The sequence below is a fragment of the Aotus nancymaae genome, unplaced genomic scaffold, assembly GCF_030222135.1.
Source record: "Aotus nancymaae isolate 86718 unplaced genomic scaffold, 86718_ANA_hifiasm-v0.15.2.pri h1tg000012l, whole genome shotgun sequence".
Taxonomy (NCBI): domain Eukaryota; kingdom Metazoa; phylum Chordata; class Mammalia; order Primates; family Aotidae; genus Aotus; species Aotus nancymaae.
The window spans coordinates 9564016-9590128 of record NW_026988423.1 but is presented as its reverse complement, the minus strand read 5'-3'; the positions used below and the strand labels follow the sequence as shown (position 1 = coordinate 9590128).

Below are 26113 nucleotides of genomic sequence, written 5' to 3'. Positions count from 1 at the left end.
TTTGTATTTTTTTTTAGGGATGGGATTTCACCATGTTGCCCAGGCTAGTCTCAAACTCCCGGGCACAAGTAATCTGCCTGTCTTGGCCTTCTAAAGTGTTGGGATTACAGGCATGAGCTATCGTGCCCTGCCCCTTCTTTTTTTTCTTTTTTGTATTATTGTATTAGCTAGAACTTCCAGTATGATTTTGAAAAGTAGTTGTGACAGGAGATATCCTGCCTTGTTTCTCATCTTGTGAGAAATCTAGCTTTGCACTATTAAGTATGTTACCTATAGATTTTTTGCAACAATTCTTCTCAAGTTAAGGAAGTTTCCCTCTACTCTTAGTTGACTGAGGGTTTTTTTTAAATCATGAATGAGTATTGAATTTCATCAAATGCTTTTTCAGCATATATTAATATAATCATGCGATTTTAATAATTTATCTTATGGAAAAGGATAACATTAATTGATTTTTGACTATTGAACCATCCTTACACACTTGAGATAAATTCTTCTTGGTCATGTGTATTATGCTTTCTGTACTTTTAAAAATTCAGCCGGGCACAGTGGCTCATGCCTGTAATCCCAGCACTTTGGGAGGCCGAGGCAGGAGGATCACGAAGTCAAGAGATCGAGACCATCCTGGCCATGGTGAAACCTCGTCTCCACTAAAAATACAAAAATTAGCCGGACGTGGTGGCATGCGCCTGTGGTCCCAGCTACTCGGGAGGCTGAAGCTGGAGAATAGCTTCAACCCAGCAGGTGGAGGTTGCAGTGATCAGAGATTGCACCACTGCACTCCAGCCTGGCAACAGAGCAAGACTCCGTCTCAAAAAAAAAAAAAAAATTTCAATTTGCTAAAATTTTGTTGAGGATTTTTGCATCTATGAGAGATACTATGATCTGTAGTTTCCTTGTCTTATAATGTCATTGCCTAATTTTGGTTTTAGGGTGATGCTGTCCTCACAGAATGAAAATAGAACGTATTCCCTATGCTTCTATCTTCTCAAAGAGTTTGTAGAGAATTGGTATTGTTTCTTCCTTCAATGTTTGGTAAAATTCACAAAACACTGTATATTGGCTTCTGTGTACTGACCTTGTATCTTGTATCCTACAATCTTGCTATCATTTTTTATTAGTTTCTTATTAGGTATCTTCTATTTTGGAAGGTTGTTAATTGTTGATTCATTTTCATCAATAAACATAGGCCAATTAAGATAGTCTATTTCTTCTTGTGTGAGTGTTAACAGATTCTGTCTTTCACTAGTATGTTGATTATTTGCTAATCAATGGGTACAGGTTACAGGTGTTTTTATTTATTTTTTCTTTTATAAGGAAACATCTACTTGTCATTATCTCTGTCCTTTCTATCAATCTGATTTATAAAGATAACAGTTATTTACTTACCTGCATAGGGTACTATAAACCTGGTAGAGAGTGTTTCTGGGAGTTCAAAAAAGAAAGAAAACAGTAGACTAAGCATTAAAGACTTTTAGTAATTTTGGTTTTACAAGAAATCTGAAAGTTGGGATTTCAGAGCTAGTGCAGTGGCTCATTGATGGGATGACTGACCTTAATTATTTCTTTTTTTTTTTTTTTCATTCTTGCCTGTAAGAATGAAATTTTTGTAAATTTCTATTTAGTCTACCTGTTTTGGTAAGTTGCTTCTCTATTGCATTCCACTGCACTTGGTGTTCTCAAACTCTCCAGGCAGTAAATCTGCTGCCTTCTATTAGGATGGGAAGGGGTAGTGAGCTGGAAGTTTTGAAGGTATAGCTATTTCACAGACCCATTTGCAATTCTTCCTCCTGGTTTTTTGTTGTTGGTGTTGGTGGTGATGGCTTGTTGTTTGTTTGTTTATGGTTCTACATTTCTTTCCCAAATTCAGTACATGGAAGATCATGTACTTGATCCTCTAATTAATAAGCCTCACTGGGAATTTGTGGACCCAACTAGCTTGATTCTTGGGGTTTTCTCCTGCAAGGACTTAGCAAAGGTATGAAAACAAAAACCCAAATCATTCTTACTATTCATGTACTTTTTTTGTGATTTCTGGATTCAGTTGGCATCTTTTCCTTTGTTCTTCTTACCCTTTTAAGTTTTAAAATCAATTTTATAATATTTTAATTGGGCTTAAGGATAAAGATTGAGATAATGCATGTATTCAATTTATCACATTCATGCAAAACTTACATTTTTTTCTTATTTCAAAAAGTTAACTTAGTTCTATTATTTTAAAAAAAGCTACATCTAAGCTCATGAAACAGAAGGTACATACAGTTAAGTAATAGGTAGTTAAGTCTCTCACATGTAATCATCAGAATCACACAGTGTTTGCTAAACAACCAGATTCCTAATTCCTCTATACATTCTAATTTAGAAGTCCTGGGGTATGGCTAGATAATTTTTTTCTTTTAATTGAATTATCTGATGAAACTTATGTTCAGACAAATTTGTAAAGGATGTCTATATCAGTGTTTTCCAATTCCACTGATAATACAAATTACTTGGGATGCTTGTTAAAAAAAAAAAAACCATAAGTCTCACCTCAAATTATCTGAATCAAAATTTCTAGGGGAGGATCCTGGGAAAATGTTTTTTCTAATAAGCCCTCAAGGTGACTATTATCAGGAAGGACTTTTAAGAAATGGTGTTCTAGATAAGTAGTAAGGTCAAGAATGACAAGTTTTAATATGTTTGACCATTTTAATTGGCAGTGACTCTGGGAAGTTGTGCTGAGAACTCTGAAGCCTTGCTGTGACTTCTTGGGTAAAAGTTTTGTTATCAATTAGCAGGAGCTCATATATGAAAATACTTTAAGATATAGTTTTTCTACAAATGCCTATTAATTTCTCTGTGCCAAGCACTGTAGGTTCTAAGGATAGCCACGATACTCACAAAAACTAATAATTGCTATACTGCAATTTAGAGTCTAATATAGAAGACAGGCATTCATCAAGCAATCATACCATTATGTAATTATAAAATATGATAATTGCTAACAAGGAAAATTATAGGATATGATATGAGCATATGACAGGAAGATCTGATTTAGTTTAGAGATTTAATGAAATCTTTTCTAAGGAAGATGGGCAATATATATGAAAGTTTTATAAATGTGGTAAGTGGATGTAAAAATTGTCATTAATAAAAGTAAATTTAAATTAAAAAATAAATTGCAGGTACCCTGACATTTATCCCATGCTTCTCTCTACTGGCCACATATTCTTCAACATCTGAGAGCACCCTGAATGATAAGGATTGCATTAAAGACTGAATCAGGTGCTGTTATTCACTTTTAGAATTGTGACAATCCTCATTTCTACTAATATTTAACTTGATGTTAAAGACAGTAGAATGTTCTATTTATGACAATGCTGTGCAGAGTCAATCTTGCATCTCTATGGAAACATGACACCACTGTGAAATAATCACATTATAATGAGGAAGAGAACTGCATGGTGTGAGTTAAATAGTAAACAAGTGCAAAACTTCAACAGTAAGTCTTAGCAGCAGGGTTTACTGGGGAGAAAAGGGGTGGTTTACTCACAATGGTGTCCAACTGAAGGAGCCATTTGAAAATAAATGAAGTCTACTAAAGTGCTCACAAGTTCTGGTTCTTTTTTTTTCTTTTCCTTTCTTTTTTTTTTTGAGAGGGAGTTTCACTCTTGTTACCCAGGCTGGAGTGCAATGGCGTGATCTCGGCTCACCGCAACCTCCGCCTCCTGGGTTCAGGCAAATCTCCTGCCTCAGCCTCCTGAGTAGCTGGGATTACAGGCACGCGCCACTATGCCCAGCTAATTTTTTGTATTTTTAGTAGAGACGGGGTTTCACCATGTTGACCAGGATGGTCTCGATCTCTTGACCTTGGGATCCACCCGCCTCGGCCTCCCAAAGTGCTAGGATTACAGGCTTGAGCCACCGCTCCCGGCTCTTTTTTTTTTTTTAAAGCCATAATACCTGGCAGTTTAGTGAATTCTGAAAAGCCAATGAATCCAACATTTGTGAACTTGTTTTTATATATTTTCACATAAAATGTCATGAATTCTAGCTGTCTGGGTGGCTTCCTAGAAAAGCTATTTAAGGGCTTCCTAGAAAATCTATTTGAGGATGAATCATAAGAGGTTTTGAAGGCAAGATCATGTAGCTCCTCAGTGCATGCAAAGATTGTATTTTTCATTTCTTAAAGACAAACCTTGAGACCAGTCACAGTGGCTCACACCTGTAATCCTAGCATTTTGGGAGACCAAGTTGGGAGCATCAGTTGAGCCCAGGAGTTCAACATTAGCCTGGGGAACATAGTGAGACTTTGTCTCTACAAAAACTAAAAACAAAAATTACCCACATGTGGTTACACACACAAGTGGTCTCAGCTACTAGGGAGACTGAGGTGGAAGGACTGCTTGAGCCCTGGGGTTCCAGGCTGCAGTGAGCCAATATTGCACCACTTCACTTAATCCTGGGCGACAGAGCAAGAACTTATCCACCACTACCCCCCGCAAATAAAAAGACAAACTTTGAAAAATATAACAATTGGAAATTATTAGATTAGATCACCTCTGAAATAGTCTTTAGCTCTTATAATCTCAGAGTGTTCCTAGGAATTATTAAGAGACAAAATTACAACATATTTAGATTAAAGTTATAATTGGATTTTATTGCAATTCTAGAACTGGGCAAAATTTCACTGTATAAAGTTGAATGACTGTTCTGATGAGTTAAGCAAAAGAGGTTGGTTTTATAGGCAGGAAAGAACCAAAGAAAACATAGAAAACAAAAAAACAGATTGGTCATTTCAAAACTATTTTAGAGGGTTAAAACAGAAAAGTCTTCTTTATTAAGCTTCCCCAGTTTGACTAGAATCTTATTTGTTTGTTTTTATGTTTTTGCTTTTGTTTTTTGAAAACTGGCTCTTTAGAAAGTTTAGTTTGACAATGCAGCACTTAGCACAAATGATTCCCTCCTGGTCTACTGGAGCCTCATGTAGGAGGCTAGTCCAAAACAATAGTCCCCCCAATAAACTTTGTTTAACAAAGTAAACTTAGAATTTTTTTTCTTTTTTTTTCCTTCTGAGAAGAAGTCTCAGTCTGTCACCCAGGCTAGAGTGCAGTGGCGCAATTTTAGCTCACTGCAACTTCTGCCTACTGGGTTCTAGTGATTCTCCTGCCTCAGCCTCCCGAGTACCTGGGATTACAGGTATGCGCCACAGGTGGCTAGTTTAATTTTTAGTAGAGATGGGGTTTCACCATGTTGACCAGGCTGTTCTTGAACCCCTGACCTCAAGAGATCTGCCCACCTTGGCTTCCCAAAATGTGAATCTGAATTTTAATACAGTGATTTGACCACAGTTTTATGTAGAAGTGTGTGTGGGGGGGCTTGATTTCTTAGTGAATCAGAATTGTCTTAGAATTTTGTTCATTGAAATTGTGGGGAGAGGACAGTTACCATATCTCAAAGCAAGATCAGTACTGCCTATAGAATGCTAGAGGGTAATAGAAGCTAGCAGAGGTAAATTTTGAGGTTTTCAGTTTGAGATTAAGATTGTCTAATTGCTTACTCATAGGTATAATGATTATTTTACAAGTACTTTAATAAAATGTATGTTGATATTTAAATTAATTTGGAGCAAGTCTAATATTACTATAACTAAAATATCCCTTTGGGTTAATTTACAAATAAAACTATTTCCAAGAATATTATGGTCTTTAAATATTCATCGACTATTTTTCAGTAATCAAACTGTATTATTTTTATAATGTTAATTGAACTTACTTGTCCTCCCCAGATCAAAATATGTTATTGTATAAAACTTTCAGTGTACTTTCAGAATGAAATTATTTTCATTGTTCCCCAAAATTTGCCCACAGAAGCATATTAAAAGCAAGAATTAGCTTTCCCTGAAACCGCAGAAGATTGCATATTTATAACAAAGCTCTTTAAATGAGCATCTGATCTTTCAGGAACAAAAGAAAAACATTTCAGAACTAAAAAGGAAAATGTCCCAAAGAACCATTTATAATGTCCAACTTTATACAAAATTTGGCTGAATTAAGGAGACATACTTGAGTCAGGCTACTTCCTGAATTTTTCCTCTGTGATCAGCCTTTAGAGCATTGTGGCTCTCAGTATTTCACTAAATTAAATGCTATGGGGACCCTTTCTGGCAACAACAGTTAGAGCAGGATCAGATTGTGCAGTAAAATTAAAAATGCCTGACAGCTCTGGATAATACGTGACTTTGGACTTCTGGTTAGAATTCCAGAGCATCTCTAGACCAACTGTACTGGACTATAAAATGACAGGGTCACATAAGAATATTAAAATCCTCCCATTTCTAACATATGACCACTTGAGAAATTTATCAATCAATCTCAATATTGTGGTGGTATATAGAGTTAGACAAATTTACCTGTCCTAAAAAGTTCCACTACATTGCAGAGGGGCAGTAATTTCTAATCTCTGGGCTTAGAAATTAGACTGGGGTTGCATCCATGTTCTATGAGTGCTGATTTGGCAACAGCTTATGGGCAGCTGTCATCTGCATAGAACAGAACTCAACATTTCTTTTTATTATTGATCACCATTGTCTGGCAGCTAACTCTCTAGTATCTGCATATGAATAATCAACTGCAGTATTACTTTATTTTCTGATCTGAGAAAATTGTCCTTGACATTGTTTACTGGTATTCATTATGCCCTTGGGAATAATAACTAATTTTAATGTTAGTTTAGGTTAAAACTTAATTATAAAAGCAAATAATGTCTGCAAAAGTCAAGCCAATCCTATATTCCTAAAGCAAATATTACTCTGATATCTTGCTCAACTATGCCTCTTGGTGGCTTTCAGCTAACGGATTTAAGTAGCCTTTGTTGATTCTTATTTTTAATGTAGGCCAGGTACTTTTACAAATATTGATCTACTCATACATGTATTGAACACCTTAGTTGCCCGGTATGAAGCAGTTCTCATGTAGGGGACCATAATTATTATGCTTTGGGTCTCCAGGCATCAATGTCAATTAAGACCTGTGTTAGTAATCCTAAAAGTATTTGCATAATGCCTTTTTCCAAGTTTATCATTTAACTCGAATAACTGGCTATAGATCCCTTCAGGGAAGGAATGAGAGTCATTGCGGAATAGACTTGCTGTGTTGTTGCAGCTTTCTTTCTCTTGGGAGGATCTAGTTTTCTTTTTGGTCAAATGATTTGACAACAGGAAGTAGGCTCATATTGGAGAATTGATCAAGGTATTTTTTTTTTTATTGAGGCAACTGCCCTCAGCCTCCTGATCATCCATGCTTGATTTCTTCTGCTGATACAAGCTGAGTAACAATCCTTGTTGCCCACCTGTCTTGCTATAGGGATGCCATGTTCTATAACTACATAAATATCTATCAATTCATAACCCTCTGTGGGTCACATCTCTTCACTTCAACTCTAACTTGCTGGATAATAAATAATTGTAGCCTATTAAATTTAGTAGTTAACGTTACCACCTATCCTCTAATTTTTTTTTAAAGTGTAGGTGGGTCCTATTAACCATACTGCTATCAGAAAGCCACATTTTAGTTTATCCAACTAACAGTCATAGTTCACAGGGTAAAGTCAATACTAAAAGTTTTAGTGTTGCTGATGCCTGTCTCACCAGATTATTTCTTACAGCCCTTATAAATAATACATTCTCTGGGCCTTTCCAAGAAGCATACTCATTTGGTACACCTGATGACTATACCTGCTATATTTACTTCCTGTCTGTCCACTTCCAAGAGCATTTTTATTCCTTTCCCTTTTATACTTCTCCAGTTTTTAGCCTTATAACTTCATTCAGCATAGTCTATTGCTTTTTACATGCCTCTAGTCGACATCCCACTAGTATGTTTGCCCCATATCCTGGGATCATTGCCTAGATGTTAAATTCTACATCACAGGAGAGCATTTACAAGTCAATAAACTCTTACCTATCCTATTTTATATTCTTTCCCCTTGATTAAGTACCCTTAGAATCCAACCCCATTTATGCTCCCCCAGGACTTGCTGGTATATGATGTCTATTTTATGTGGCTACTTTTGACTATAAAACAGCTAGGTTATGCTACAACTTAACATAGTTATAGCAGCAGTGGCCATGATGGAAGGTGAGAGCAGATCCTGAGGGGCACACCTGAAGACTTACAGGAAAGAGCTTCTGAATTATTAACCAACACAAGAAATGAATTATCAGGGCATTTTAGCTCTTAATGGGAGTGTCATTTTTATAGAGTCAGTAGGGGTTTGAGAAGTCAGAAGGATTGATGGCATACACCCAGGCCTCTCCATCTAATGTGCCAGTATTCTAGGATTTTTCTACTGGAGCCCTTACCTTAACATGAGAGAACAGCCTTGATGAGCATTTAACTGTCTTTGAAGTTGATTTCTCTGTCTGTTAAGTCTACAGCTTTGTCCTTGGCTTTCTCTACCTATCACTGCAGAAGAAGCTTTCACACCTGACTTTAAATTGTCTAGTACTCTCTTTAGCTCCTCATAACTTTTCTGTGGAACATGAATAACATTTAACTATAGCCAAGCAAGCATGTTATCGATATAGCATTTCTTCCATTTATCTCCCCTAATGCACAGGATTAACCAGCATATTTCCTTTCACCAATACACCCTTTTAACTCACTACCAGTGATAGGGTTAATGACTGGACCACCATCTTATGCTAGGTCCATTTGTACTCCACCTCTCTTCAGTGCTGGGATCCTTATTGTCAGACAGGTGGAGAATGATGCAACTTCAAAACCCAACTCCAAAAACAATCCACTTTCTTACCTGCTTGCTTGAATCATTCCCAGCTCCAATTTAGATCATAGTTTATTGGAAATCCACATTATGATGCTTGCCTGCAAGACCTTTGCTAACATGACAGGGAGCACTGTAGCAATAATTTCCCAAGAGTTAACCCATATCAGCTTGAAATTTGACAGATTTTATACGTCTGCTTCTATAAGATATGAGATTCCCTTGAAAAGCCATGCTCTAATGCAAACAGCTCTCTATACCGCTGAGGCCAACTTTGAAGGAGCTGACAGCTGGATGCTTTCTACTCACCACACTTCTGACAGCTGAACAGAAAGACCTTTGAAGAGAATTCACAGTAAACATTTTCATATCTGCCAAGTTAGTCTTTTCCAAAAAAATAACTTTTGACTTTATTCAGTTTCCCCATTGTCCATTTGTTGTTTATTTCACTGACTTCGGCTCTAAATTATTCATTATTGGTTTGTTTACATTTAATTTGCTAAATTTTTTTCTAGCTTCATGAGATGAACACATAGGTTACTAATTTAAAAATGTTTCCTTGGCCGGGCGCGGTGGCTCAAGCCTGTAATCCCAGCACTTTGGGAGGCCGAGGTGGGTGGATCACGAGGTCAAGAGATCGAGACCATCCTGGTCAACATGGTGAAACCCCGTCTCTACTAATACAAAAAATTAGCTGGGCATGGTGGCGTGTGCCTGTAATCCCAGCTACTCAGGAGGCTGAGGCAGGAGAATTGCCTGAACCCAGGAGGCGGAGGTTGCGGTGAGCCGAGATCGCGCCATTGCACTCCAGCCTGGGTAAAAAGAGCGAAACTCCGTCTCAAAAAAAAAAAAAAAAAAAAAAAAGTTTCCTTTTGTCAATTAGGAGCATTTAAGCTCCTATATATTTCTCATTAAGCACAGATTTAACTGCATCCCATATGTATATAATTTAGTATCTTCGACTCATTTGGTTATTTTGAGGATTATTGCTTAATTTATAAATATTTGAACCTTTTCAAATATTCTTTTTCTATTGCTTTCTTGCATAATTGCACAAAGAAAACACTCTTAATGATTTAAATCGTATGACATGTGTTGAGATTTTCTTTCTGGCCCAGGATACAGTCTATTGTGGAAATAGTTTCATGTCCACTAAAAATGTATTCTTTGGTTGTTTGATACAGTCTTCTACAACTGTGTCAACTTTTGTGAGCATTGTTATTCTTTCTTATCCTTAATGATTTATTTTCTGCTTGTTCTAATATTTACTTAAGTTCTAATATGATTCAACCTTTTCTAAAGTTTTACTTTATTTTAGTTTTTACTTTATGTACTTTGAGTACATGTTATTAGCAGCATACAAATCTAGGATTATTATAATTAATGACTTACTTTATGCTTGTTCTAATATTTACTAGGTTCTAGTATGATTCAACCTTCTTTAAAGTTTATTTTATTTTAGTTTTTATTTTATGTACTCTTGGTACATGTCATTAGCAGCATACAAATCTAGAATTATTATAAATTTTAGTAAATTGAAAATTTATGGTGAATTAAATATTTTGATGAAATGTCAATATTTTTAATAGTCCTTGACTTTAGGTTCAAGTTGTATGATATTAACACAGCTTCACTAGACTTCTTTAGTTAATGATTTTATTACATGTCATCTATCAAGATGAGTTTTTTTTTAAGTTGAAAACTGTCTTTAGAGCTTTCTGTTTGTTTATATAATACAATTACTGATTTGTTGAGTTTCAAATCCATTGTCCTACTACTGTTTCCTCTTCATCCCATCTATTCACTGTTACTTTTTACTCATTTTTGTATTGCTTAAGATTTTAAAATTATTTATTTTCTTCTATGATCTTATAATTAATGTTTTAGTGGTTAACCTAGATTTTTATATGCCTTTTTGATTTATCAGACTTTACCTTAAATCAATACTTATACTGCTACCTGGACAATGCAAGGACCTTACAACTTCAGTTCCATTTACTGAATTTTGTGCTACTATTTTTGTGTACATGATTTCTACACATATTTTCAACTCCACAGCTTATTGTTTAAGCAGTGAATATTCTTATCTTTTTATCTGCTTGATAATATCTTTTCATTTCTTTTAATGGGGTCTTCCCTGCATGAATCTCTCTGATGTTTATTTTTAAATACCTTTATTTTCTTTATTTTTGAAAAAAAAATTATCATGAATAAAATTCTAAAATGGGTTTCTTTTTCGGCGTTTTCAAATTTTTTCATTGTCTGGTTTCCACTGTTTCTGAGGGTAAGTTCATTGGCAGTCTATCACAACTTTGAAGGAAACATCCCTTTTATACAGCTGCTTTTCGAATTTTCCCTTGTTTCCAGCTTTTTAGCCACACCAACAATATGTGTGTGTTCTTTTATTCCTATTTGGAGCATTTTGAAAGCTGTTTGAAGGAGAGGCTAGCTCTTTTTTTTCTTTAATTATTTTTAATTTTTTAAAGCTGTCTCAAAACGATTGCTCTTCATTCTCTTTGAATATTACAGTTTTTCTCTTTTGCCTTTCCTCTCGAGCTCTAATCACACAAACTTCAGAAATTTTCATCATTTTATATTTGACATCTCATTATATTTTCTGCATTTTTAAATTTTCTGTATTCTTTGTGCTTTAACTTGGGTATTTCTTGCTGAACTGTCATCTAGTTCACTAATCTTTGGTTCTGTAATATCTAAATCACTACTATAACTTATATTACTTTCTTAATATATATTTTTCTTCTAAAATTTGCATTTATTTTATAGATGGATCAGTAGACTATGTATTGTCCAAAAATAGGGTTGAAAATGCCAAGTCAAGTAAGGAGAGGGTGTAAGTTAGAGAACACTCTCTCCAGATAATGCCAAAATACAGACACAGAAATTCCCTGAAAAAAAGTAAAGTCAGAATCAGGAGGAAATCCTGACTGCATTTAAACAGAAAGAAGACAAGAAAACAGGAGGATGAGAAACAATGCTAAAAGCTTGGAGAGTTAAGTAGGGTAGGTGAGGAAGAAGCTACAGACTCTGTACAAAAGCCTTCAGCTGCATTTATAAACAAGCCATATTTATGGGGGCATGGCTGCTCCGCAGTGCTCTGTGTGGGCCATGGAGGCAGGAATAAACATGTAAGGGGCCAGGCTGAATGTCAGTGGTCACCCTGGCACTGTTACCAGTGGAAGAGATCCGAGTTTCCTCAAGTTACCTGCAGTGTATCTACAGCAAATTCAGTCCTTGCCTCCCCAGAAGAAAGAATTAGACCGAAGCGCATAAAGCTGTCGTGATTGTTTTCTATGCTATCCTAGAAAACAATCACGACAGCTTTATGCTATCTGGATAGCAAGAGACAGAGGCAAATTTCAGAGCAGGAGTGGAAGTTTATTTTAAAAGTCTTTAGTAAAGGAAAGAAAGAAAAATTTGCTTGGAAGAGACCAAGCAGGAGGGAGGGTCCAAGAGAGAAAAGAGAGCAAAAAGAAAGGGCCTTTAACCCTCATCCTGGGACTTTATGAGCTCCCCTTTTTCCCATGATTCTTCCCTTAGGGTGTGCTGCCGCATGCGCAGAGCCCTCCTCACCCTTGGGAAGTGAGCAGGCCCAGTGTGTTTCTGAAGTTGTATGCATGCCCATCTGAGGCTTTTTCCTTTTTCTGTTGAACTGTACCCGGAAGATTGTACTTCCCATATTTGTCTCTTAATGTGCAAGCCCAGGGAGTCGCTTTCTCCATGGGGTCTGCATTTAGTTAACACTTTACTGTTAACAGGTGTGGAACTTCAGGAAATGACCTCTCCCTGGAGCCAGTGCCAATTTATCACTTTTAAAGAGGCAATGAAATAGTTGCCGAATCACTGCCAAACATTTCTAGTGGGTGGGGGGAGGGTGGGACAGCCCTCTCCTGCCCTGCTCATGCCAAGCTACCTGTAACAGGCATCATGGAAGACCTACCCTATACCTAACATCATGGAGAGCTGTCTGACCTGGATGTTTGTATGCTGCTTACACACATCTTGTGTACTGGCACATTTCTCCTATAGAAAAACTAGACTTCCTAGACTAGTCTAGACTTCCTACTCTGTATCCCCTTTCCTAATTTTCTATCTCTCCTCATACAGCCTTCCTACTTTCCTCCTCAACTGCTCCCTTTCCTTCTTCCTCTTCCCCCCTTTTTTTTTTTACTTTTTATCTTTCTTTTGCATCCTCCATATGCCTGCTTTTCAAAATCACCAGCCTATTTAAGGAAGGGGAAAGAGCCAAGAGTCAAACTGGGAATTGTGTTAGAAAAGTGGGATGGAAGGAAAATTCAAGATCATCTATTTCAATATCCTACCATACATAGGGACTGTCTCTGAAATGAAAACATTTTCATACAGCTTTTATTGGAACATCTAGCCATGAGCAACTCACTACTTCAGAGTCAGTTTGTTCTATTCATAGTGGGTTACAGTTGGTAGAAAAATTTCTTATTGTAAGCTGAAATCTGTCACTCTCTAAATTTAGGCTAATTAGCCCTATTGACTCCTTTATTTCTAACATATATTTTGCATATATTATATAGGTATAGTATGGAAACTTCACCTTCCTCAAATTAATTGTACTTGTCTATTAGTCATAACTCTCCAAAACAAGAATTTTCTTTAACATTCTTACTGGAACCATTAATTATGGAACCATTGAAAAATCAATGGCAATTTTGGTGCTGCAAGATTGAATGGACTAAGACTCATTAAAATCAACTGAAATCTGTACCTATCAGAAAGTTTGGTTAACACTTAGGCATAGCCATTCCAGATGACAAAAGATAATACACATTCATTAGTAATATATCCCAGATACCTGTCTGATTTGGGGCTACCTTTTGTAATTGATTCTGGGTTTGTCCCTAGTGCCTTGCTGTTTTATAGTTTTTAGAGGAGCACCACATTGATTCTTTTTTCAGATCTGAAAAGCTACGAAACACTCAATCAATCAAATTGAAAACATAAAGAGAACCCTTGAAGTCAGTAATTGCTAATCAAATATAAAGATGTCATTGTTGCAGTAATAGTTTCCAAATTCAAGAATCAGAGAGAAGACAGATTTTAATTTCCTTGGGGAAATTTCCTTCCTACCCATTAATGGAAGGTCAAATCTGTAAGAGGTAGTGCATCTGACTCACAGTCATAAGACTTGAATTTAAATACAGGTTTTGCCATTGCATTAATCTATAACTTTGGATCAGTAACTTGACTCTTGAAACTCATTTTTCTTATCTGAAAAAATAGTACTAACAACAAATGAGTAATATATGTAGATTATATATTTATATATATCAGTAAAGGATTATATTGACTTTAGATAATATTTTTCTCCACTAGACTGTAAGCTTTTGAGGATAGAACCTTATATTATTTTTCTTTGTATCTCAGAGGATAACAGTCCTAAAACACAGATGTAATCATTATTATAAGTAATTATAAGAATTTTAAAAGTACTCATTAAAAAAGTATTTAATAAGTTCTAACTAAAAACTCAATAAAAAATGATAACTGCAGTATTTTCTTTCACTCCTTCTTATTTTGTGAGTAAGCAAGTTTCAGTAAGTAGAAAATAAAATAAATTATTTAGGGCAAGGTATTAGCACAAGGCTTGGAAAATCTTATTTGTGTTAATAAGATTATAAATCACCTTACATGATGTAGTGTCCAGTATTTATTTAAGAAAATATGATCTTAAATGGATATTTCTTCAGGTAAAGTAGGTTTTTTCTGAGTTTCCACAATATTAAGAAAAAAAGAAGATGTTCAACAAGTATTTGCTGAATAAATGAATACATGCCTAGGATCCTCAAACCAAGAAAACATCAAATATTTCCTTTAATTTTAATGAAGTTACATTTTAAAGTTTATTCTTAATCTCTGGAGTTAAAAAAACAAAAACAATTGGAGTGGATGTCTCATACAGCTGAACAATATGTTCTGAGGATCATCAGATTTTTAAGATATTAAAATCTGATAAAGGTCTTTGACACGGCAACCACAAGAACCTCAAATATTTTACAGAAAAAAAAAATTAAGGATGTATTATCATTAAGAAAACAAATATATCTAATACAAATGTAATGTCAACCTGCATCTCTCTGAAATGAATTACTGTGTCTATAAATATAGAACATGTCTCTTTAAACCTTTACCTCAGAGCTACTTGAGATGTAAAAAATTACTGAGTAAACAGAAGAAGCACTTTGAGAATACTTGTTTTCAGCCTGATAAAATATGACCATTCATCAATAAAATGTCTTCCGTTGGAGTCACCAATTCCTAGAGTCATTGCCTATTCTGTTTCACAGTAAGACATGGAAATATGTTCACAAAAGGCTTTTGTTACTGCAACCCCCTGCAGATGTCTGTAATTGGGGTTAAATGGGTGACCCATGCTTACTTGAAAGTAAAAAATAATTTAAGAAGGAGGTAGCATTTGAGTTGAGACTTAGAGGAAGAATCAAATGTAGGTACCCGGAATAGGGACAAGGGCAGTGGGAAGAGCATGAATAAAAACTTGGAAAAGAAAAATTTATTATGAGTAGAAAACAGGAAACATGAGATGGAAACTTACGGGAAATTAGATAAGAAAATAGGTTGGGGTAAAGTTATGGAAGTCCATGAATGTCCAGCCAAGAAACATGGACACACAGTTACTCGGGCAGTGTAGTGTCATTCAAGTACAACATTTAACATGTCCAAAGTAGAATTTAAAATTTCTACAACATGATTACAAGCATTTACTTAGTGCTAAATATAGTCATTTTCTAAGCCAGATGTTTCCTTTTTAAAATTAGTATTCTGCTTTTATAAATTCAGATGACCAGTATGACTATTAACAACATTTATCTCTATCACTTTAAATATGTGGAGAAATGTTCATGCACATGTAAAATATTTCAGATAAAAAAGGGTATAAAGTCAGATACTTGTCTATGATTACTATTATGAAGCATTTGACTAGTTATACAATGTGTCACACTCATTGAGCTTTCAGTATTTTAAAGATGATCACATATCCAAGTTATTTGTCTTAAGTAATATTTTGCTTATGATCTAACACACAATTGACACTTACATAACATGCAATTAAACAAGCATCCTTTTTTAGTATCCAAATTTAATTTGGAGATGTCATTTGTCTCTAAAGATTCTTTAGAAACACAATGTCTGTTCATTCTCATTAGTATGTTGTTACATAATAATTTGAGTTCTCCTTTAGCGCTTATGATTTCGTTCTTATGAATCTTTCTTCCTTTAAGGATACAAAATTGTTTGCCATATATCTCTCTCATAGAAAAGTGACTGGAATCACTTATTGTCAACTCATATAGGCAATTCACTAAATAACAGTCAAACCCTTCTTGAGCACAGACATAATCAGTGTCAGCATTTTTCCCAACTTGCATATTTTTGTTTCACGATACATGTTCTGTCTCCTTGTCCTAAATTGGGATGACTGTCATGATAGCATTTTCCATTATACTAATTAGAACAGTCCAATGGTGATACAGTATAATATCTCAGTTGTGTTGCTGAATTCAGTTTTTTCAGTTTTTTTTTTTTAAATGCTACCAATTAGGGTCTGGATGTTTGTAGATATTCGTTTTGGCCGAATCAATTCATATCTCTCAATAAGCTATATTTGAAGCAGAAAAATTCTAAGTGAATTATCTTTGCCATCTAGCCAATAATGGGCCCCAAGGCATTGTCAGTATTCTAATTGTTGCTAGTTTACCTTTCTCTACAACAAAGGAGATGAAGGATGAAGTTCTTAGATCTAGGCAAAATCACATGGCAACTTCATTATCATCCAATCAGCTATTGGTTAATAAAGATAAATGTGTGGGGTGAAATAACCTAAACAATCAACTGGGGTTCTTGGTTGTAAGCAACGGAAAATAAATCTAGATGATTTAATTGGTCATCAGGAAGGTAAGAGAATTATACTCAGAAAATAATAAGAAAATGGGAGTCAAAATCATAGCACAGATTCAGCACACCGAGACCATCACTGCTGCCTTGGTTGAATTTTACAAGCCAGAGACTGCAGTGCCATGATTGCAAGCTCTGAATCCCAGGTGTGTTTTCTGCCACACTTTTGAAAGTCATTCCTTTCTTTGAGACATATAAACCTAGTTAAAATGCAGGGTAAGCCTTCTGGATTGGTGAAGCCATTTGCCCAATCCATTTCTTTCTTTTTTGAGTGGAAGAGGAGGGGATTATAAACAACAGAGATTTATTTCTCACAGCTCTGGAAGCTGGAAAGTCCAAGATCAAGGCAATAATAGATTTGATATGTGGTGAAAACCGACTTCCTGGTTCATAGATAGCTGTCTTCTTGCTGTCTTCTCTCTGTGTTCTCAGAGGCTGAGGGAGGGGTGAGGGAGCTCTTTGGGGTTTCTTTCATAAAGACACTAGTCCATTCATAAGCACTCCACCCTCATGATTGATCGCTTCCTAAAGAACCCACCTTCAAATATCAAAGCTTGGGGAATGGGTTTCAACTCATGAATTTAAGGGGACACAAATATTCAGTCCATAGCAGTCAGTGAAGTCCATTTTTTTTTAATATTTGGAAATTGTATTGTTTTTCGGAATATCTCAAGTGAGAAAAGTAAAGGATTTAATAATAATAATAGAATCAAAATAGTACATTCTGGAACCTAATGTGTTCTTATTTTTCAATGGACTCAAGATTTTATCTTCTTCTTTTTGTTAACTTGTATTTTAGGTTTGGGAGTACATGTGCAGGTTTGTTACATAGATGAACTTGTGTCACAGGGGTTTGTTGTACAGATTATTTTATCACCCAAGTATTAACCCTCATACCCAATGGTTATTTTTTCTGCTCCTATTCCTTCTCCCACTCTCTACTCTCAAGTAGACTTGAGTGTGTTTTGTTCCCTTCTTTGTGCACATGGGTTCTTATCATTTATATTTATAACTGAGAAAATGTAGTATTTGGTTTTCTGTTTCTGTGTTGGTTTGCCAAAAATAATGGGTTCCAATTCTATCCATGTTCCCACAGAAGACATGATCTCATTCTTTTTTATGGCTGCTTAGTATTCCATAGTGTGTATGTACCACATTTTCTTTATTGAATCTGTCATTGATGAACATTTAGGTGGATTTAATTTCTTTTATATTGTGAATAGTGCTGCAGTGAACATTTGTGTGCATTTGTCTTTATGGTAGAATGATTTATATCCTCTGGGTATATATCTAGTAATGGGATTGCTGAACTAAATGGTAGCTCTGCTTTTAGCTTTTTGAGGACCCACCATCCTGCTTTCCACAATGATTGAACTAATTTACACTCCCACTGCAGTGTATAAGTGTTCCCTTTTCTCTGCATCAATTATTTTTTGACTTTTTATATTGCCATTCTGATTTGTGTGAGATGATATTTCTTTGCAGTTTTAATTTGCATTTCCCTAATGATCAGTGATATTGAACTTTTTTTCATATGCTTGTTGGCTCTATCTATGTCTTCTTTTGCAAAATTTCTTTTCATGGCCTTTGCACACTTTTTAATGAAATTGTTTGTTTTTCCTTTGTACATTTGTTTAAGTTCCTTGTGGATGCTGGATATTAGAACATTGTCAGATGCATAGTTTGCAAATATGTTCTCCCAGGTTTTAGTTTGTCTGCTTACTCTGCTGAGAGTTTCTTTTGCTGTGCAGAAGCTCTTTAGTTTAATTAGATCTCATTTGTCAAGTTTTGCTTTTGTTACAATTGCCTTTGGTATCTGTCATGAAATCTCTGATTGTTTCTATGTCCAGGATGGTAGTGCATGGTAGTGCCTAGGTTGTCTTCCAGGGTTTTTACACTTTGGGGTTTTACATTCAAGTTTTTAATCCATCTTGAGTTGATTTTTGTAAATGGTATAAGGAAGTAGTTCAACTTCAATCCTCTGCATATGACTAGCCAGTTATCCCCTTACCATTTATCAAATAGGTAGTTTCACTGCTTGTTTTTGTCAGCTTAGTTGAAGATCAGATGGTCATAGGTGTGCGGCCTTATTTCTGGGCTCTCTATTCTGTTCCATTGGTTTATATGTCTGTTTTTGTACAAGCATCATGCTGTTTTGCTTACTGTAGCTCTGTAGTATAGTTACAGTTTGGTAATGTGATGCCTTGTTTTCATTTTATTTATTTATTTATTTGTTTGTTTAGTTTAGGATTGTGCTCAATCCATTTCTTCATGGTTGACTCAGAAAAGGAGTATCGAGCATTTCAGTGCCCATGGAGAGAGGCAGACTCTGCCTAGCATTAAGACTCACATAAAATATGGGAAATGTTTGAATATGAGAAGGATATTCATTTGTTGGTCAGATAAACAGACAAAAGACAAATACTCACTAAAATGTATAAAGTTAAAACTGAGAAGACAGAATAGGTGACAGTGGTTAATGACATAGATTTTGACATTGGATTGATCTAAATGAGAATTTTGGCTCTCCTACTTTCTAAATATGTAATCTCCAACATACTTTCTATCCTCTCTGAGCATCTGCTAGTTTATAAGTTCCATAAAACTGTGTCTGGCTTATTCACTGTGGTATTTCAAGCAGCTAGAACAATGTCTCGCAATGAGCAAAAGCTCTAAAATAGTTATTGAATTAATGACAAGGCCAAATCCCAGTATTACACATGATGACAGCAGCATGTTACGTGCCTCCTAAACACTTAAATATTTTATTTGTTTTTATGATTATCCAACTGAAGTATTTCCCCACGACTACACTAAGCTCTATGGAGTCAGGGACAATAAGGTTTGTAAACTATTTTTTCCTGTGACTGTTTAATTATTTGAGAAGATCTGTACATTTAGATTATTTAGTCATTGTTGAGAAATGAGAAATATCCATTAAATGGGAACACTCAAATATAAAAGATTTTTCTTTATATTATTATTAAAAATTAATATCTCCAATAAAATATAATATTTTAAATTTATGTTCATAAAACTATCAATAATACACCATTTTTAAATAAATCTGTGACCATTTTTGAATTTTTTTCTAAGTACAGTAATTCCATTTACTTAATAACATAATTTTGCTTACTAAAGAGAGTGATGTAATTAAAAACAGTGTGTAGATAAATACTTCTGAGACTGCCTTTCCTCAGCCTGTCAGGTTTGTCCCACACTTCCTCTTTAGGCAGGTCTCATTATGCCAACTTTTTGTGTAGCTATCCATCCTGATAGATCATTAAATATGTGGCCCCCCACGAGATAACTATATCTATACAGATGTTGCTCCAGTGCCTCCTGGAATATAATTTGTTCCCCAAGAGTAGATGAGGAACTCTTAAAATAAGGTATTATTACTACTATTATCAGGGCTAACATTTATGGAACCCTTGTTAAATGTCAGGCTCTATGCTAAGCACTTCATGTGCAATTACTCTTATAATCCACTCTAAATCTAGATTAAATAGGGTCCATTATTATCCCCACATTACAGAGGAAAAGTGGATCTTAGATAGGTCACATAGCTTGTAAGTCATAGAGCTGGGATTCAGACTGACCCCAGAACACTATGTGAAACTTCTTCCCTATGTTTTCAGATTCTGACTACAAGTTTCTCTCTCCTCTCTTTTAGCAAGGGATTTTTTTTTAATATTTGCATTTGTATTTTAACTTTTATTTTTTTTTCCTTTATAAAGGGAGCCTATTTTGCCTAAACAAGAACCACAATTATGTAAAGGTAAATATTGAATGAGAAGTTTTATGTTGCATTACTAAATGTGCTTTCAGTCCAGAGTCATGACCTTATGACTCATGCAGCCAGACATAGCAATATGATAAAGATTTGGCTTGTTATGGTGATATAATTGTGACATCTCTGTTGCCCTAGGAATAAATTGAGATTAGAAAGCACAGAGACTAGCAATAAGGAGTTACCTCTTGAACATAAAAGATTTTGTTAGCTCTTCTCAAAAATGATATGAAGGCAAAATAATTTTCCATTGTAGAGAAAAATAGCAGGACAGTGACAAAAAATAATCTGATCTATTCATTTTTCAATTTTTCCAAAGAAATTCTAAACACCTCTAAAACACATGCATACTGGTGGTGTTAGTCAACTTATACCACTGCCTGTGAGGATGATGCAGCAAATTCAACGAAAGTTGTATACATTATGGAAAAGCTTAAATTGCATGAAGAAAAGAAGCTGACAGAAGAAAGGTGGAAAATATTTTCAATATCATTTTCTTTATTGTTATTTTAAATTGACAAATTATAATTGTGTATTTTTATGGGGTACAAAATGATATGACATGTATAAACTGTGGAATAATTAAATCAAGCTAATTAACATATCCTTTACCTCAAATACTTATCATTTTATGCGGTAAGAACAACTGAAATTTACTCTCTTAGCAATTTTGAAATACATATTATTATTAACTATAGCTAACTCATTGTTCAGTAGATCTAACAAAAACTTTGTATCCTTTGACCAACATCTTCCCATTTCCCCATCCCCAGCCTCTGGTAACCACCATTCTACTTTCTGCTTTCATGATGAATTCCACTGTTTTAGATTCCACATAGGAGTGCTTGGCTTATTTCACTTAGCATGGTACACCCATGTTATCACAAAGAACAGAATTTTCTTCTTTTTTTCAGGATGAATAGTGTATCTACAATACTATTATGTATAGACCATAATTTATTTATCCATTCATCCATTGATGGACACTGGGGTAGATTTCATATATTGGTCACTGGGATTAGTGCTTCAATGAACATAAAAATGCAGATATCTCTGACATACTAAACAGAATTGCTGTATGATACAGCAATCCCACTTCTAGTATAGATCCAAAGGAGGGATATTTTTAAAAAGAGAGAGTATTTCATCATTTCAATCTTATATGTACTTAATGAGAATGTTAGTTATCATCAGGATCTCCTATCATCAAATTGTAGTTTACAACAGAAGTCAACAAATCTTTTTCACAAAGGATGAGTTAGTAAATATTTTAGGCTTTTCAGGCTAGTTGGCTTCTGTCAAAACTGTTCAATTCTGCCATTAATAGCATTAAAACAGTCATAAGTAATACACAAAAAAATGAGCATGGTTGTGTTCCAATGAAACCTTAACAACGACAACAAAAAATAGCCTATAAGCCACAGTTTGCCAATCTGTGGTCAAGAAGAAAGACACACAGAAACACAAATCGTCAAGGCAAAAATAACTGAGACTGATTAATGTCAGAGCCTTACAAGATTATACTGGGTAACTTGGGAAAACAGTTGCCAAGAAAGTGTTTGCTAACATTCTTCATATCATTTATGGGTATAAATACTGAGGGAAAAAGACAAATGCTTAAAATAATGAGATCCACTTAAGAATTAGAAATACTTAACAAAGTCAAGGTGATGTTATTCTACTGCTGGTAAACCTAAGTGATTACTACAGATTCTGTGACAGCATGAACAGGAGGACATCATGAGAAAACATACCAACCTAGAAATATATAAATCAGATCTGAGACCATTTCAGAACCTCAGATGTCTGATCATGGGTAATTTCTAAGCTCTTCATTGAGGTCTTTATAGACACATTTCCCATGTCCACCCTTGCTAGACTTCGCTTCAACATTTACAGAAGATTTGAAAAGTCATGTGCAGTCATTTAGCATGCAGGCATACCTACACATATACACACATATGGGCAAAGAAAAAAAGCATGTATTATTTGAAGAACTAGCATCTCTATGGCAAAGGAGACATGGAGGATACAGATTTGAGGTTCAATGAGTGGAGAGAAACAGGCCGTCTGTCCATCAAAGCATTATCCTTATTGATACTCCGGTCACACACACTTTTGAAAGGTCTATAGTTACTCTTTGACAAGAATTTATCTGCTGAATAATATCAATTACTCCAAAGACAAAGGAAAACATGACTAATAATCACACTTTCTCTGGACATAGGAAAGTATATAATCTCTATCCAGTAATCCAGAGATTAAAATTGGGACGATTTTATAATTAATGTTTTCAAAATTGTTACAAAATCTATTTTCTTCATGTTTTCCCCACATGTGAACTATGTTTTCATCCATGCGATCACACAAGTTAGAAATATGAGAGCTGTTTCTTTCTCATTTCCTTCTACTATCCACCTTCAAGCCCTGACAATCTTATAGATTCTGTCTTCAAACCACTCCTCTGTACAACTGCTAAAGGCTTTCTTATCATCATCATGCATTTTCTTTGTTTTTTTTTTTTTTTTCATTTTGAGACAGAGTCTCACCCTGTCACCCAGGCTGGAGTAGAGTGGCATGATTATAGCTCACTGCAGCCTTGACCTCCTGGGCTCAAGTGATCCTCTAACCTCAGCCTCTTGAGTAGCTGGGACCATAGCTACTTGAATCCAAAACTGAGGTCTATTTTAAAAAATCCACCTTCTACATTCCTCTTCTGCAATATAGGAAAAAAGAGTAGAGTAAGATACTCTATAGATAAGAGGAAAAATGAGAAGTGGACACCATTGTGCTATTTAAGTCCCTGGCCACAGCTGTCCCTATGCCAGCTTCCATCTACCCTAACCCCCTCTGGTTTTCCATCTTGTGATATCATCCAGTGAATTTCTTGTTTTAGCTTAGATTACTGTACCGGGATATTATTGCCACTGTGATTAAAAAATTTCAGCTAATGTAAATTCACATTTCTTTCTCTCCCTTTAGTTCCGTCACCCCTCTGAAGACCTGGTTCTTAGCTGCAGCTGCAACTCTATCCCTGGACTCATCTTTGAAACTACTCAGAGGTCAGAGGCAAAGGTCCAGCATACTCTTTTTTCTTCTTTAATTTTATTTTTATCTTACCTAATGTTGACTTCTTTATTTTTCAAATCCCAACAGATAGACAGTCAAGAGCTTTAGAACTTTACAACAGGATCTTCCAAGTGCCCTGAGACTTCGTGATGGAGCCAACAGAAATAAATCATACAGGACAAAGCCAGACCCTGGTGTGAGGGATGCTTATGAAACAACATAAACAAGAAGTTGTATGAAAAAGACTGTATGGAAGGAAGAAGAGATAATGGAAATTAACTCATAATAGCCCTAATTAAAACACTTACAGTAAAATATCATTAGTACTACTTGATGTTGGTGAAAGGCTCAAGACGCAAGTCAGAAAGCCTGTTTGCTGTGAGTTCTTGAACAAATAATGTAACTTTGTTGAAATTCAGTTTTCTTTTCTATCATTGGGTATTAATAATTTCTCTGGGATATAAGAGTTATGTGAAGTTAAAATAACTAATAAATGGGTAAACCCTGAAAATGGATCGAATTTTGTAAATGTGAGAATCTTATAAATATAGTACTTGAAACCAAAATAATTAAGTCTCAGATTGAGGAATATCGGATACTAGGGCAGGCTAACTGGACAAAGGTCTCATTTATCAGCCACCTTCAGTCACACTAAAATGGGGCTATATTTTTTTTATTTACTTACCTACCAGTACTGCCAACAGTCAAAATAGTGTTACTTTCCAAGTTATTTAACTTTTTTAGGATAACAGAAAAAAAGATCATTTCTAGTTTTCAAGGCATGTATTCAATGAGTAATATAGATTTATATCACTTGGTGAACACATGGCAATTTCCCTGCTACCACTAAAAATAAAATTTTAAAATGCTATTTGATACCTTCATTAAAAACTTTTATTGTTTGTTTGTTTGCTGATATGGCAGGAATTCAAGTCAAGATAATTAGATTTATGAAACAACATAGAAAGAGCTCCCAATTTCAGCATTGTGACAGGTCCATTGATAAAACCTGCTCAGGCAGAGACCAAGTTGGAGAGAATAGGTTATTATTCTAGTTCTCCTGAGGTAAAGGAAATAGTCTTAAAAACATGAATCTATCCAACCTCTTTTAAGTAGAGAGGTCATTAGTCTCTTTCCTTATTAAAATGAGCACAAATTGAACATGCATAGATTGATTCCCTCTATTCAGTTGCTGTTTGAAACTTAGCTTGCTACACATTTTAAGAGACATTTTCTGCACATTTTAACAGACACACATTTTCTACACATTTTTAACAGACACATTTTTACAGACATTTCTCAGTGTAGCTCTCTGACTTTATGACATCAGCGGAAGCAGTCTTCAACCTGGTAAAAATGTAAGGAAAATGTAATGCCTACTTATAAACTTAACAAGAATATCAAAGACAACTATTTTATCAATAAATTTCAAGATTTAGAGATTTCACATGATAGCCAGTAGCTCTTTGCTATAAATATAAAGCTATATAATCCACAATTCCATTTATTTGCTTATTTTATGTTTTCCTGAAGTAGTTATTGAGAACCTATTGTCTGTAAAGAGCTGGAAAAGACAGAAGAATACAGAGTAGCAATGCATTCAAAGAATGCCAAGTACAGGAAGTGGAAAGATGCTGAATTCTTGCCTGGATTTGATTTTAATTAGTTTTATGACCTTGGTTAAGTGACTTCTCCCATGTACATCATTAAGCACTTTTTTATTGAGGGCTTCCCATAGGCAGAAACAAGATTGACAGAGGAACAAATAAACCTGCCCCCAGCCTTTGTGGAACTGATATGATAGTGGGTAAGACAAATATGAAAGAATTAAACACATAAACAAATGTAAGTAAAGATTGTGTAAAGTGTAACTGAAAGTAAATGGTGCTAAAGAAGTGTTAAAACTTGAGCTTCTGATTTAATTGGCCAGTCGTGGAATACTTATCTGAGGAAGCAAAATTTAGACTGATACCTGAAGAAAGAAAGATTACTGGGTGTAAATAACAAATGTGGAAGTGTAACAGATTTCAGGAAGTTCAGGCCAGTCTGGTTGAATTGCAGACACCAAAGGGAAGAAGGCAAAGGATGAGACTTACTAACCAGGCACTGTCCAAATCCTGCAAGGTAAGAAGACATGGTAAGAAGTTTGGAATATACCCTAAGTCAAATGAAAAATCACTAACGGATATTAAACAGCTGTGTGACATGACCAGATTTGCATTTTTAAAGATCACGTGGGCTGTGGTATAAATAGAGGATTGAGAGAGTAAGATGCAGCTGTTGAAAGCAGCGGACTAGTTACACACACTGAAATGTGACAATGCTCCAAAACACATAATACTGAATGAAAAAGAAAAGAGAATGTGCTTCAAAGCACAATGCCTTTATATAATGATAGCTTGATGAAAACACATAAAAATAAAAGATTATATATTACATCTCTTAAAATGATTGCTCTTGAAAGGCTTAACAGGGATGACAATGGGGGTAAAAAAAAATAACCTAATAAAACAAGAGAGCGCT

General features: G+C 35.1%; 1 long non-coding RNA gene across 1 annotated transcript in view; it reads left to right on the top strand.

Annotated features, from left to right (window-relative positions):
* The window catches only part of LOC105719317 (uncharacterized), a 34059-nt gene extending 9949 nt beyond the window's left edge, over positions 1-24110 (top strand). The window contains exons 2-3 of the long non-coding RNA XR_001107950.3: positions 23504-23583; positions 23678-24110. This is a non-coding gene — a long non-coding RNA (uncharacterized LOC105719317). The remainder of the gene's footprint in view (positions 1-23503; positions 23584-23677) is intronic.
* Positions 24111-26113: the final 2003 nt, after the last annotated feature.